The 16,565-nt window shown below is 40.4% G+C and overlaps 1 protein-coding gene and 1 pseudogene across 1 annotated transcript in view; one reads left to right on the top strand and one right to left on the bottom strand.

Moving 5' to 3' along the window:
* Positions 1–645: 645 nt before the first annotated feature.
* Positions 646–1,982, top strand: LOC127653462 (dynein axonemal light chain 4-like; annotated as a pseudogene).
* A 1,064-nt stretch (positions 1,983–3,046) lies between these two features.
* LOC127652397 (protein shisa-9-like) overlaps positions 3,047–16,565 on the bottom strand; it is a 293,861-nt gene continuing 280,342 nt past the window's right edge. The window contains exon 6 of the transcript XR_007971701.1: positions 3,047–3,094. The gene's annotated coding sequence lies outside the window, so the exon portion shown is untranslated. The remainder of the gene's footprint in view (positions 3,095–16,565) is intronic.

A 16,565-nucleotide genomic window follows, 5' to 3' on the forward strand; every position in this document is an offset into this window, starting at 1 on the left:
GGCTCTTCCAAGCTTTATAATGGGAGTGAATGGTACCTTAGATTTTGAAGCCCAAAAAAGCGCATCCATTCATCAAAAAAGCAATCCATACGGCTCCAGGGGGTTAATAAAGGCCTTCTGAAGTGAAGTGATTCATTTTTGTAAGAAAAATATCCATATTTATAACTTTATAAACTATAATCACTGGCTTCCGGTAACGGCCATCTGCGCGTATAAAAACAATAAAAAAAAATATTGTCAAGAATACGATTTTTGCCCTAATATCGAAGGTCTAACTAGAAAAAAATAAATAATGATACAACGTGAATTGTCTTTGATAAAAAAATATGATCGTGTCTGGTAACGTGCACGTAAAATGGCTAGAAATAGCATTTTAGCTTAGCGTAAAGCTAACAATTTACAGGGTTAAAACAGCACAGGGGTGAGTAAACAATGACTGGATTTTCATTTTTGGGTGAACTAACTAAGAGCTCTTAAAAAGGGGGGTGGGGGGTGGAACATGATATTTAAATGTGTATAAACAGTCAAATAAAATAGTGTAAAATGCTATCACAGCTGCGCAAAACAGTTATGCTGTGTAGTGTGGGACATGTAACATGTTTACTGATTATTCTCTCGCTCTCTCTCTCTTGGTAAGGGAAAAGCATGGCAGAAACTGTTGATGGTAAAAAAAGAGGAGGCCGAATACAAAAGACTGCAAAGCTTTCTGCTCATCCTGGTGGGTGCAACTCGACTCCTGTGAACTAGATAAAAATAACCAGTTATAAATGTGTCTGTGTCTGTATAACATCACTCAAACTGCTCCCCTTTCAAAATGATGCGATTTTAAACATCTTTATCCATCATGCATATGTTATTTAGAGTGTGCTGTGTTTTGTGTTCAGCAAACAGATATGCCAGAAGAGATGCGAGAGGAGACAATGGAGCTCTGTGTCACAGCCTGTGAGAAATTTGCCACCAATAATGAGGTCAGTTTGGTCCGTCGAGTAGCGGTTTTAACCATCAGGCAAACCACGCAATTGTGTGGGGGGGCCCCCGCCTTAGTAGGAATGCTCAGCAAAAACCACTTGAGGGGTGGCATCTTGTTCTGTTGTCAGTGCTATCAGAGCTGTTCATGTTGGAGGTCCAACAGATTAGATTAGATTCAATTAGGACTTTTAGTTCGGGTTTGTAATTTATATATTTATAAAAATATACAGGCCCTCTAAACTTGTTTTGCCCACATGTTCTCACTCACAGATACGTGCGAATGGATGAGTTCATACTGAATGTGTTTTTTGCATGCGTCTGCTCTGTTTTTCCATTGTTTTCCAATGTAAACACACGCTGGACAAACGTCCATGCCTTGCTGCACTGCGTCTCGGATTGACGGATCAATTGTATTATATTTTTTAAGAAATGGGGCCCTGGGTTGATTGGTTGCTTGGGGCCTCAGAAATCGTATACCTGCCTCTGGGTCCATAAGTGTATGCTTGTGTTATGAAGTGCAAGCTCAGATGAATATATGCTCCCCAGGCAGAGACCTCCTCTTTGGCACCCTCCCAGCAGGTGGCGCACTAGGCGACCGCCTTGTTCGTCTGTGCCTAGAAACGGCCCTGCAGGTGGGGACGGAGTCTCTTATTCTGTCTAGTACTGAGTCAGTTCCGTTGTATTATCTCACACACTCACTCTCTGGCCATCTGGACTGTTCCACTAGTCTATATGCTTTCAACTTTCTTTCTCTCGCTCACCCTCCCTGTCTCTCTTCTGCTCTATTTTCAGAGTGCGGCCAAAATTATCAAGGAGCCTATGGATAAGAAATCTGGCAGTTCATCAGATGTATCAGTGGGGGGTTTGGATTCAAGGTGACCTATGAAGTGAAGTACCTGCTGTATATGTTCTTCTTAGGAAGTCTGGCCGTGTGTGTGTGGAAATGCTCCTGATGTCACTTCCTGGCAGCAATCACCACTGTGAGAGATTAATACTCACAGACCTGTTTTGACTATGCAGCCCTATTTGAAGTGTGTGTGTGTGTGTGTGTGTGTGTGTGTGTGTGTGTGTGTGTGTGTGTGTGTGTGTGTGTGTGTGTGTGTGTAAAACAACAGTGGCATTATGTAAACAAACTGGTATTTAAAGGGTTAAAATCCTGAAAATGAATGCATATTTGGAATTTATGATTCAGGACTGATGTTGGTTAAAAAGTCAGTGAAAGTGTAAAAAATATTAATATATTATATTTTTAAGGCATTTTAATGGCAGGACTCTAAGGCCCTGAGTATGAGGATTTTTGTTTGTTTGTTTGTTTGTTTGTTTGTTTGTTTGTTTGTTTTAAATCTGACACTGAACAATATCGATGTTGTTGCTAATCATTGACATATTGACATGTGATGATCCAAAAAAAATACTACTTACAAAATCTTACTACTGTTATAATTTAAATAATTGGTAATTCGAATACAGTTACATTCAAAAAGTATTTTGATTACTGAAGAGATTACTTTGTATTTTATTGTCATTTGTTTAATTTTATATTTAGTCCTTTCAGATGGAAAACATTTGTATTTTATTGTCATTTGTTTAATTTTATATTTAGTCCTTTCAGATGGGAAACATTTATACATATAAATGATGCGATTCAAGGTGCATTTGAACAGCGGTGAAACACTTTCTTATGATGTGTTACATTCATACGAGCAGACCGAGAAGTAAGATTGAAATAAGTTTGGAGCAGAAGAAATAGAAATAAACCTTGTGTAAATTGTCAGCTTTATGCTAAGCTAAAATGCTATTTCTAGCCATTTTACATGCACATACAGTATTACCAGGCATGATGATATTTTTTATCAATATAATTCATGTTGGATCATAATTTCTTTTTTTCTAGTAAGACCTTTTGATATGAGAGCAAAAATCATATTCTTGGTAATACAATTTGTATTGTTTTTCTGTAAAAATATCAATTAGATTTATCTTTACAACACTGCACAAGATATTTAGGTTTTTCAGAGAATGAATTTTTAACATGTGTATTTTTATAGTTTTTATAGTCAAAACAAGTGAAAAAATCCACCAGTGCTGAAGAAGTAATCCAAAGTATTTAGAATATGTTACTGACCTTGAGTAATCTAATGGAATACATTACAAATTACATTTAACAGCATGTATTCTGTAATCTGTCATTTAAAAAGTAACTCTGTATATATATATATATATATATACAAATACAAATAAAATTATTATAAATACATTATTATAAATAAATAATTATTATTTATAATATAATATTATTATTATATTATTATATAAAATCGTATTATTATATATAAATATTTTCCTAAAAAAAATTTAACTTGAATGGGAGAACACCAAAAGCTCAAAAACAGTTGGTCAAGATTAAAGGACTTATTTCAAATCAGCGTTACAATCTGGCAACGCTGGTATCATAAATTGTTCTCGAGATGATTGACAGGTTATATCTTTATCTAAAAGGTGATTGGCCCTTTTACCTGAAAGGCGGGACTTCCTTTCAACATCCGTTGACTGTTGGGTGCTAGAGCTTCTTGTTTGGGTGTTTCAATTTCTCTCATTCATTTTAATTGAAGTGGCTTATCTCTGCGCTCTGATATTTCAGATGGTGAGGCAGTTTTATATAAAATCAGTCCGATTTTTGGGCCAGACAAAGATGATTGGGAGGCCGGATTTGGCTGTAAACAAAAACATATGACGAGCAATAATGGGGATAATATAAACATTATTAAAAATGAAAATAATATGTACAAGAAGTCAATTTCAGAAGTCATACGTATTAGTAAACATGCACAGTAACTTCCCCTGACAACAGATTGTGATCGGTAAACACACAAGTAATATCTGATTCATAAAAGCATTACCATACCAGACATCATAATGTATCCAATTCCAAGCATTATAGCAGGTAAACAACTTTGCCAAAAGATAACAGATAACATCCATCCAGACTGCAGCGATGTCATCCTGAACAGTGTGATTGTGACTGACTGAACTGAACAGCCGGCACTTCTTTCCTGTGTTTGCGGACATGACGTCATGACTTAAAGAGGAACAAAAAACGTTTTAATAAAGTTAAAAAATGTTTTTTTGTGGTTATCAACTTAAAGCCACAAATGCTGTTAATTGAGATTAAATTGTATTGAACCTGGAAAATTCCTATAAAACACATATTTAAAGTCAACATGAAATCAAAATATTTTGTTCCTTAATACTCTGTCCAGGACTTATTGTGCAGGACTCAATATGCAGTTTAATTCAAAGAAGAAACCTGTTTGTCTTCATAAGTTTTCATCAAAATTGCATAACTAGCTCTTCTGAAACAGCTTAATTTTTTGGCTGAAGTCACTAAGCCCTCTTATTTTTAAGCCCATCTCCTCCACCTGGCTACTTTTTGGGACACCCTTTATTCGCAATCCAATCAATTCCCAAAGGATCAAATTAAATGGTGCCCTACATTTTTTCTCATGGAATATCCTGTTTCATTCGGAAATGCATCGTGTTACAGAAATAAAACGGGGTTTGAATGATTTCATGTTGACTTTAAGGTAGTTTTGGAAGAAATCCGGCACGTTGGCACGTTGTCGTGGGAGTGTGTTTGCTATGTGAGGCCATGCAAGACAGAATGTGTATCATTGCACTCTATTTTTATGTCATCTTGAAAATGCATCTCTCTCTCTCTCTCTCTCTCTCTCTCTTCACTGCATCTCTCTGAATCTTCTCTATCTCCTATACAGCAATGCGCAGTGTCACTCTCAGTGGGCTGCTCTGCCACCTGCTTTAAATTATTCTCTTTCTCACTCACACTTGGTCTTTTTTTCTATCCTTTCATTTTAATCTGTCAGGAATCTTGTGCTGTCTGTTTTCCCCTCTTAACGTAACCAGCATTTGTAAAGTATTTTACTTAAACACAATGTACATTTTCAAAAATGTGATTAGGTGATTTGAAGGTTTCTTTAGTCACAATAATAATGCAATGAGTGTTGTTTCATAATTTACGATCCTGAATGTCATTAAAACTGAGGCCTGAAACAACAAACTATTAATGTAGTTTTCGTAAGGGGTCTTTCACACCTAATGTGTCCCTGCGCCAAAATAAGCTAGATGCAGCACAATAAATAGAGCGTATTTAACAGTTGAAATTATTTTTAACCTGACACGTCATATAAAACATGTGGAAAAAACAGCGAGATGCAGCGCAACGTTCAAAGACGTCCGTCTAGTGCATGTTCATAAAAACAACTGAAAAATGGCACAGATGCACGCAAAAGTGCATTTAGTGTGAACGACCTCTTGATTTAATAATCTTTTGGCCTATTCAGGCGGTAAGAGTTTCACATTGTCAGTTGCGTGTTGGTGATTTGGATGCCGTCCAAATCGGATATGTTACTGTTTTTCGGGAGAAAATTCTCAGCCTAATTACTTACTGTTTTTTTTGACAAACATCAGATTTGTGTGATAATTTATTTCCTCTCTAAATAGAAATCTCTGATTTTACAAGGCAGAAGAGGCCCAAAAAGTTGGTTTAAAAATCGTTTTGACCACTGCTAGTGCCGTAGAGTTACTGTTTGACACTTATGCAGCATAATGAGAATTTGGGTTTTTGGTATTTATTATGTCCAAATGTTTTACCCAGTGTTTTAGCCATGTGAGATTGCTCCTTCCTGATTTGTTGGACAGCAACTCCCTTGAATCCTGGTGAATTAATGCCTGAGTTTTAGCACAAAGGAGCAATTCAAATGTTCTTTTACAGACATCATGTGAAACATTTACCATCCGAATAGTGCTTTAACCTCAGATTTGGTAAAATTCTCTACAATTTCTTTCTGAATGTTTTATATTAATGTTCCTGCAGTTCTGAAATGCTGTAATCACCACTGAAATCATATGGCCTTTAATGAATTTATTCCGATCTTCTGATTAATTTTTCATTCGTTTTTATATCAACACTGTGCTATAATTGCTCTGTTTAGATAAATAAACTTGAACGAAGACATGCGAGTCCACTGTGATATTAGCACATCAAAAAATCTATTTTGAATGTCCTTTAATACCTTTTCTCAGGTCTATACATTGTGTATTATTACTCTAGTAACATTAGTGATTGTTGAGTGGAGTTTTGTTTGATTTTCAATGTGGTTTATGTAAATCAGCTTTTTTGCCACGGATGTTGTTGAACTTCTAAATCTAGCATGTTCGCTTTGTTTCATTTCTCTAATTGCATTACCTTTAGACTCTTTCTCCATCGTGTTCACTTTCCTGATTTTCAATGTGAGGCTGCCCAACTTGTCAAGCTCTTTCTATTTGTTTTCTTAGTTTTTCATTGAATTCTTGCCCAGACATCCAAGTTTCCTCTCTTGCCAAGATGTCCCCAATCTCTTCTCTTAGTTCCTGTTTTCATCTCCATCTCTGTCTTTCAGATGAACTGAGCCCAGATCAATGTGTGTCTCTGGCTCACTCTTCTTATTAACAGCTTGGCTCTTTCTAGGGGGACTGCTGGATCGGCTTGACATTCTGCTGACCAGGAACATGCCGCAGAGGGACTCAAAGGGAGAGTGAAAGCAAGCCAAACATACTGTAGGTTTCAGACAAGCTCATTAAAGAGAGTTATAGAGCCCACTTGAGATTTTATACTACTGTAAATAATAATCAGTGAAAACACACAAGAGTGAAAAGATAGAAGAGAAAGACATACTCCTCGTATGTCCATTTTCATGTGCATGTTAACGTTATTAACATCTTATAAGATGTTAATAACATTAACATGCACAAAAAAATTCTGATTGAAGGAATATTAAGGGTTTAATATAAGTTAAACTCCATCCACATAATTTGTGGCATAATGATGATTACCGCAACCATTTACTTTTTGTTTAAAAAATAGTAATATTTACTATAGCAGAATATTATTGCATAATTGCACATGTCAAAATGAAAGTCATTCTTGCTGATATGACATACAGACAGTTGAGAAAATCACACAATTTCAGTAACACATTTTTGACCATAAATCAATATACAGACGTTCAAATCATCTTAATAGTTTCATGGCCTACATTCTGGGCTCTTGTGTGCTGCTGTCAAAATATATAACCAAATTACGGCTAACATCTCCATTTTGTCCTACAGAACAAAGAAAAGCATATGGGTTTGGAACACCATACGTGAGATTGAGTATACATTTCTGGGTAAATTATCCCTTTAATCGGAAAACAATGTGCATCACTGTTCAACATGATTATGGCGGCAGAGGCGTGGTCGAGCATTTGTCCAGAGAGAGAGCGGGAAGAGTACACACCTGAGCACTATAATATCTAACACCTGTTTCTGTTTGCTGTAAGCAGTAGGGAGAGAGACCCAGGACACAGCAGCCCCCATGTCTCAGGTCGCCCTTATGAAAATGGGGGCAGAAGAAGATCCAGAGGCATTCTTGGACCTATTTGAAAGAACGGCTGAAAAACTGGAGGTGGCCACATGCCCAGTGGGTGGCCAGACCCATTCCACTGTTGTCCGGGGAAGCCCTGCTCACTTCGCAACAACTAACGGTGGCAGGTATCCTGGTGTACGGCGATCTGAAGAAGACCATCCTGCAGCGGGTCGGCCGCAGCCCCAAACAGCACCGACAACGCTTCCGTTCGATGAAGATGGACGTGTGTGGCCACCCGTTTGCCTTCACTCAAAAGCTCCATGTCACCTGCCGGAAGTGGCTGCTGGCTGATGCAGGGGGAGTCATCGATCTAGTGGTGCTGGAACAGCTTATTTGTCGTCTGCCGAAAGGAATGGCAGAGTGGGTCTAGTGCCTGTGTCCGGCATCACAGGAGGAGGCCGTCCAACTGGCTGAGGACCATATGTCAGCATATCAGAGGGCAGAAGAGCCCTCTCACACTCTCTCCCCTCACACTCACAAAGGGGAATTCCCTGTGGAGCAGTTGTGAGACAAAACACTCAGGCATGCTTTCATATCCATATTTTTCAATTATCCAGGATGGGTTGTATTGAGTGACGTAGGATGCTCAGACATTTTATTCCAGATGGCTCGTTATAACCAGTGGCAGGTAATTTAGAGCAGGAAAAGACACTGAATCCTCTAATTGCCCATTTCTATTGGCCGGGCATTTGTGGGGATGTTCTCAGGTGGTGTGCTGCATGCCACGAATGTCAGCTGGTGAATCTGCCGGGCACCCTAAGAGCGCCATTGTGTCCCCTTTTGTTAATCGAGGTCCCCTTCGAAAGAATTGCCATGGACCTCATCTGGCCATTGGAGCGGACAGTACATGAACATCGCTTTGTATTGGTTCTGGGGGAGTATGCAACGCGATATCCGGAAGCAGTGCACTCTTCGGAATAATCTCCCGGGTGGGGATTCCGAAAGAAATCCTCACTGATCAGGGCACTATATTCATGTCATGGACACTAGGCAAACTCTACGAATTGCTGGTTATTAAATTGAATCGCACCAGTGTTTACCACCCACAGACTGATGGGTTGGTAGAATGATTTAATAAAATGAATACAAATATGATTAGTAAATTTGTACATGAGAGTGCTAGGAATTGGGACAAATGGCTCGATCCCCTTTTATTTTCAGTTCAAGAGGTCCCACAAGCCCACACAGGGTTTTCACTATTCGAGCTGCTGTGTGGGTGTCGATTGCACAGTGTGCTCAACATCCTGCAGGAAGCTTGGGAGGAGGGACCTTCAAACTGTAAAAATGTAATTCAATACCTTCTTGATCTTAGAGCAAATCTCCACACCTTGGGTCATTTAACACAGGAGAATTTGCTCAAAGCTCAAGAACGTCAAAGCCGACTGTATGACAGGGGCACTTGGCTTTGGGAAATTGCACCAGGTGACAAAGTGCTTGCATTACTCCCAACATCACGCTCTAAATTACTTGCCAAGTGGCAAGAGCCCTTTTAGGTTACACAACATGTAGGAGATCTCGATTATGAGGTAAGGTGAACAGATAGGGGTGACGCATGTCAAATATACCATCTCAACCTCCTGAAATTATAGACTGAGACATTGGTGATGGTCATTCTGGAGAGGGAGGAGCTCGGGCTGGAGGTGAAGTTAAAAGACAATCATGCCACCCCGGTCCCTTGTGGAGACCACCTCTCACTGTCTTAAGTCACAGAGGTTGCTGAGTTGCAAAAAGTATTTGTAGACATGTTCTCGCATCTGCCTGGGTGCACAAATCTCATAGAGCACCACACTGAGATGACTGGTACATATTTATCCCTACCGGCTACCTGAACACAAGAAAAAAGTAGTTTGAGAAGAATTAGATGTAAGGCTCGATATGGGAGAAATAGAATGTTTACATTCATCCGATTCCTCTCCCTTTCATTTTACAGACGGATGCTTCAGACAGAGGGCTGAGGGTGGTGCTCTAGCAGGTTGTGGAGGGGGAGGAACAGCCAGTGCTGTGCATTAGTCGTAAGCTCTCACTGAGGGAAACTAAGTACAGCACCATCAAATTGGCCATCCTCCCTCTCCGGTATGACCTGTTTGGGAGTGCCTTTACTTTCTGTTCAGATCACGCACCACTCCATTGGCTCCACCACATGACAGATACCAACATGCTGATCACCCAACCAGGTATCTGGCTATTCAGCTGTTTAAATTCAAGGTGATCCACAGGCCAGGGTCTCGGATTTCCTCTCCGGAAATGGGGGCATTGTCAAGTGTACGTCCGGAAAGAGAGAAAGCGGTAAAAGTACACACCTGAGAGCTATAATATCTAACACCTGTTTCTATTTGCAGGAAGCACTGAGGAGAGCGATAAAAGGAGGGACCATGCCAGAGATGGAGAAAGAGCCGAGCTTCAGAGCTGTGTTTGTGTTGACAAGAGTGTTCGGCTCAAAAGCGCGCTATTTGAGTGTAGAAATGAATTTACAGTTTTTGAGTTTGAAATTCCCAGTGCTCTGCTTACTTCTAAGAGTGCAAGAGATCCTTTATAATGATCTCTTGAGAAAAATTTGTACTGAATGTTTATGCCTGCAAATTTGGCCCCAATGTGCAGAACAACTGACAAGCATCACCATGCGGCGAATGTTCATATCCTGAAAATAGGCCTCACTGTGCCTTTGATGTCACGTCCCTTTTCATCTCCGACTAGCAAGCTTCTATATTTGCAAAAAAGTAAGTGACAGAAGTCTCCGTACTGTTAAGCCTAAAGTATAAGCCCCATCTTTGCACGCACAGTCTGCGCATATGCTTGGAATCGTTTGCACTGATTAGTGGGTCCACAAGGTGGCAACACTCACCGTTGGGCAGCTTGGGACGTTGCTTTCACAAAGTAGTGCAAGAAGACAATGTTAAAGGTTGAAACAACAATAGTGGATGTGCACCTTACAAATGCATGTGTGAGGAGGTCATGAGATTCGGCATTTGTATAACTCAACTCTGCAAGACTATAAAGTAGGGCTGTCAATCAAATTAATGTCATGATATGCCTATTAATTAATTTAATTAAACACATAATTGCTGAGAAAGACACTCAAATAACAATATTTCTATATAGAATGATAAAATAATTATAATTAGTTATATTTAAATAAATATAAATATTAAATCTATTTAATAAAGATATCATCAGATTGAATACTATTCTGATGATAGTGAAACTTTGTAATACGGCACTTTTTGTACCACTGTCTCCCTAAGATGATTCGCTGATGTTTTTTCCTCTTTTGTAAGTCGCTTTGGATAAAAGCGTCTGCCAAATGAATAAATGTAAATAAATGTAAATTTAGATAAATATAATGCATTACATTATTGTGGCAGACAAGTAAAGCATTTGATAAGGCTTTACATGGCAATTTGTTGAATATTGCCATATTATTGAATATAAGCATATAACTGGCCTACAGTCCATAGCAATCGATTTTGCAATTGAATTTGTCAATTTGTCAGAAATAGATTTATTATAAGGGCTTTTCTATGGACACGTCAATGTACACATGCATCAGACATGCTTACTATGATTACAACATGTGTTATTAGGAACACCCGTACACCTACTTATTCATGCAATTATCTAATCAGCCAATAATGTGGCAGCAGTACGGTGCTTAAAATCATGCAGATACGGGTCAGAAGCTTCAGTTATTGTTCACATCAAACATCAGAATGGGGAAACAAATTGATTTAAGTGATTTTGCCCCCGGTCTGGCAGTGGGCACAGGCTTTCCAAAACTGGATGGTTGAAGACAGGAAAAACCTCAATTTCTGCTGAGGCACACAGATGGTAGGGTCAGAATTTGACGTCAACAGCATGAATACATGGACCCAGCGTGCGTTGTGCCAACAGTCCAGACTGGTGGTGGTGTAATGGTGTGGGGGAATTTTTTCTTGGCATATTTTGGGCCTGTTAATACCAACCATTCATCGCTTTAATGCCACAGCCTATTTGAGTATTGATGTTGACCATGTGCATCCCTTCATGGCCACAATTTATCCATCTTCTAATGGCTAATTCCAGCATGATAAAGCACCATGACACAAAGCAAAAGTTGTCTCACACTGGTTTCATGAACATGTCAATGAGTACTCTGTTCTTCAGAGGCCTTCTCATTCACCAGATTTGAATCCAATAAAACACCTTTGGGATGTGGTAGAACGGGAGATTTGCAGCATGAATGTGCAGCTAACAAATCTGCAGAAATTACGTGATGCAAGCATGTCAACATGGATCAGAATCTCAAAGCAATGTTTCCAACATCTTGTGGAATCCATGCCACAAAGGATTGAGGCAGAGCAAAGTGAGACCCTACCCACAATTAATATAGAGTTCTTAATCACGTTCTCTGTAAATGTACTTTAAACAGCTAGATCATTTGCCTGTACTCATACACTAGCGTGTGTGAAAAACTAAAGGATACTCTGGGTTTAAGGACTATAGCTAGGAGTATATGAATGTAATTACTACTGAAATATTTCATTCGAATGAGGTGGGGTTTGGTACCATCATTTTGTTAATTTGGAAAGCAGAGATCGAGTTTAGCTGACAAAAAATGTGACCTTCTGTCAATCATTTCTGTTGCAGATGCCAGTCTACATTGTTAGTTTTTAAATGAATTTGTCAGAACAGAATCAAAAGAAATTTTGAAATTTGGTAGAAAGATAAAAGATAAAGAGTGATTGATGGAAGATTTGAGGATGATCATCAGTGATTTACAGACCACGAATGCTCAGTTGAAGAGGCCAAGGGATTGCACTTATTACATAACTGTGTGTGTGTGTGTGTGTGTTCAAAAGAGGAACGATGGCAGTAAAGGAGTGAGCGGGATGTGCAAAGTGTATCAGCGAGGGGATGAGAGTGGGATGAATACAGATCAGTTTTCTTTGTCTTTTAGGTTTCTTCACTTGGTTTCTCTTCTCCTTTTGCAGTCAATCTTTCTGTCTACTCACGTTTGCTCATGAAGATCTCTTTTTATAGAAGTGTTCATGATAGTAGTGCCTCCTTTAAGAATTTCTTCTCTCTCTCTTGCTCACTCGGGGGTTAATGAAATATTCATTGCTTGGCAGTACTGAGTGAGTGCACCAACAGAGATTTAAACATTGTTCTCTTCTGCTTGTGAGGAAAATATGCACTCTCATACTTGATGTGTATAACTTAGTTATAGAGTTAATGAGTTATCTCATCATAGAGATATCTCATCATGTTAATGATGAGATCATTTTCATTTTTGGGTGAACTGTCCCTTTAAGGACGTTTTCTTAAAATGCATATAAGCAACATTATGTCAAATTATATACTGTAGATTGTCAAAATACATGTAGCATCAAATAAACGTGAGTTCGTTCAGAGTTAGGAATTCATCCAAAGTAATCCAAAAGTGGAACTAAAAACATTTCAATCAGTATTAAGCTACATTGATGTCACATGAAAGAGATGTTAAAAATCATGGTTAAAAATCATGGTTTATATTGCTTCCAGTTCATTCATCACACTAGAACTGTAAGGACATTGCATGCAGCACTCCATGTAGTATGCACTGTTGTATACTGCACATTTTGGTTAATGAAGGATGTCATCCCAGTATTCTATTCATACAGACATTTCATATTCTCTGCCCAGTATACATAATACATACTGCAGAAATTATTCTGCCTCTCTCTTTTCATACAGGGATTTCAGAGTGCACTACATTAATTAGTAACATGTTGGTAACCTTGTTTGTTTGCGCTTTGGGGTATATGTGTGTCTGTTGCGCAAACAGAGTTGAGCTGTGTGTGTGAAGATGCAAAAGCCACACGTAAATCATTTCACTTCGGGGACAGGCCTCTCCACATACAACAGTGACCCTTTGAATTAATGATGCGGTAGATCATGCAAGTGGCAGAGCGGATAAAGGCATGTCAAATCTGTTCCTGCCAGTGGGCCAGTGCTTATAAAGTGCTGATTTCCTATGTCTCTTCTTTTAAAACTGCTGCATGTTACGTACAGGATCTTTTGAGATAAGCAGCGGTCTGGCTTTAGGATGATGCTGTCTGCGTATGGCAATCTGATCTATGCGTATGTTTTCTTAATTCCAGGATAACTGACGTCAGACTTGTGCCCTTTTGTTGACGGCATGTTTCTTTCAGTGGATGCTTGATGTCACGTGTTTGGTCCTTATGATATATTTCTTGATGAACCTCAGATGAATGATTCTTTGATATTTATTCATTAATTTTTTTGGTTAGTTCACCCAAAATTGGACATTCTGTCATCATTTTCTCACCATTACTGCTGTTGTTCAAAACCCATGACTTTCTTTCATATGTGGAACACCAAAGAAAAAGTTTAGCAGAATGTTTACGACAAAAAAAAATTGACTGCAAGTCTTAATTCACTGAAAATCTTTAACCTCCGCAGATGCTGCGGTTCCCCGGCTGTCGCTCACTCGACGTTGTGTGGAATGAAGCGACACTAGGGGACTATCTTGAAGGCCTCGGTTACCTCTGAACTTGAGAAAAGGCCAATGAGAAATTGGCAGACAGAATTTGCATGTCCCTACCCCGGACATACGGGTATAAAAGGAGGGAATCGTGCATCTGTTCATTCAGATTTCTTCTTCGGAGCCGAGTGGTTGTGCGATCAGCGAGCTGAGATCACTTCTGTTCCACTCACCTCTGTAGAGCGTTGCTGTTGGATCTAAAGCGAGTATCAGTGGCTTTCTCCTTCTCTGCACGCCTGTGCAGATTTGTCCCTGGGCACTTTGACAGCGTTTCCTTAAAGAGCAAATAGACATGTAAAAGAGTATAATTCCTCTAAAAGAATATACACACTGGCATTGAACGTCTTTTCAAAGATGTCTGTCCACCTTTGTGTAGTTGTGTAGGCATGCTCAGTGGAGAGTGAAGGCTCCACCCCCAGGTGGTCCAGCTGATTTGGGAGCAGTTCAGCAAAGCACAGGTGGTCCTGTTTGCTTCCCAAGAGACCTCCCACTGCCCAATCTGGTACTCCCTAACAGAGGCTTCCCTCAGGACAGATGCGCTGGCACACAGCTGGCCCGGGGGCTGCGCAAATGTGCATTTCCCCCAGTGAGCCTACTTGTGGGTTTGAGCACACTCTACGAGCAGTATGGCGTTCTTGTGGGCAATGGCCAACGGCACTTCCCTAGCAGACATCTGCAGAGCGGCGAGCTGAGCAACACCCAATATCCTTATGAGATTCTACAATCTCAGGGTTGAGTCGGTCTCATACCGTATTTTCTCAGGTCCAAGCACGTAGAACTTGGTAATGCGGAACGCTGACCAGGTGTTCCGCTTGCACATAGCGCCCTTCCCCTCCACTGAGGCAATCACATGTGCTCCTTCTCCCAGGAGAGTCCACGGCTGCACGTCTGGTCTTTAATGAACCAAAGAGAGCACATGTTACACCACTCCTTGTCTCTCTCCACTGGCTACCGGTTGATGCACGTATCAAATTCAAGGCTCTGATGCTGGCATACAGAACAGTCACTGGGTCTGCTCCAACAAACCTAAAATAATTTCTGCAGAGCTACACGCCCACTAGAAGCCTGCAGTCAGCTAAGGAAAGTCGCCTTGTTGTACCAACACAAAGAGGCACCAAAACACTTTCTCTGACTTTCAGCTTCATCATACCACGTTGGTGGTATGAACTCCAACTCCATCCGTGAAGCTGACTCACTCTCTGTCTTCCAAAAATGTCTTAAAACACAAATTTTCCAAGAGCACTTAACTTGTCACTAACAACATTTTTTACACTTGTATATGTTTTGAATACTATTCTGATGCTAGTGAAACTCTGTAATTTGGTACTTTTGTACCACTGTCTCCTTAAGATGATTCACTTATGTTTTCCTCTTTTGTAAGTCGCTATGGATAAAAGCATCTGCCAAATGAATAAATGTAAATGTAAATGTAAACTCGCGCCCCCTGTATGTCCTTCCTCCCTAGTCCTCTGGTCTGCGAATTCAGTGGAGGAATTCCCCGACCAGAACCACTACGGGTACTAATTACTCTGTACTGGAATAGGTGCTCCACAGGATTGGCCTTCATGGATTATTCCCCCTGTGTGTATTTTCCACTGTACGGTCCCCCTACCGGTGGACCCGCGTCTCCCTTGGGCAGTCCCCTCTATCCCCCGGTCGCTGTGTTTGTAGCAACTCCTCCCTCACAGCAGGCAGGACCTACCACTGTGCCACTTCCACATGTGGCCTGAAAATCCATGTGAAATATTTGCCACATTTAACCTCCCGCAGCATGGGCAGGATGTGGTCTCCGTGGGGTCTTTTCCGCCTGAAAGAATAGGAGTTGGAAAAGAACGCCTTCCCTGATGCATGTTATAGTGTTAAATGTCCCCAGCCGCTTTAACTCTATGCGAGAAACATAGAGAGAGAAAAGGCACGGCTGGCACGGCTTGCTCCCATGCTTGGCACATCGCTTGCTCCCCCCATCGGGATACCGGGAACCTAAAAAGTTCATGACATTTTTTTATGAGGCGTTGGGGAAGGGTACGTGCAGTCTGACACAGCCTGTTGCTTTGGCATGCAACTGCCTGCCCGCACCTGCGTCAGCAGCTCACATACACGGTTCAGCGCATAGTGTGATTGAATAGGGACCCCTAGTATCGCTTAATTCGACACATCGTCGAGTGAGCGACAGATGGGTAACGTCTAGGTTACTGTTGTTGCCTGATGGAGGGAACGAGACGTTGTGTCCCCTCCGGCCAGGACGCTGAACCGAGCCACTGTAACGGCCGAACCTTATTCTTGCTCCTCAGTGCAAAACCTGAATGAACAGATGCACGAGGCCCTCAAGAAAGTCCCCTAGTGTCGCTTCATTTGACACAACGTCTCGTTCCCTCCATCAGAGAACGGAGGTTACAGCAGTAACCTAGATGATTTAATTCATATTCACAGATATTCAGATATGGCGAATGAGAGTTAATGGAGGTAATGGTGCAGATAGTGTCGACTTTAGAAGACTTGGAAAATAGTGCAAGATGGACTATACTTTCATAAGATGTAAGACCAAAAGTCTTACATCTTATGAAATGCATAAGATAAATAAATACAAGAGATAATATATATCTATGCTGGGTT

Source organism: Xyrauchen texanus, chromosome 12 (assembly GCF_025860055.1).
Source record: "Xyrauchen texanus isolate HMW12.3.18 chromosome 12, RBS_HiC_50CHRs, whole genome shotgun sequence".
Taxonomy (NCBI): Eukaryota; Metazoa; Chordata; class Actinopteri; order Cypriniformes; family Catostomidae; genus Xyrauchen; species Xyrauchen texanus.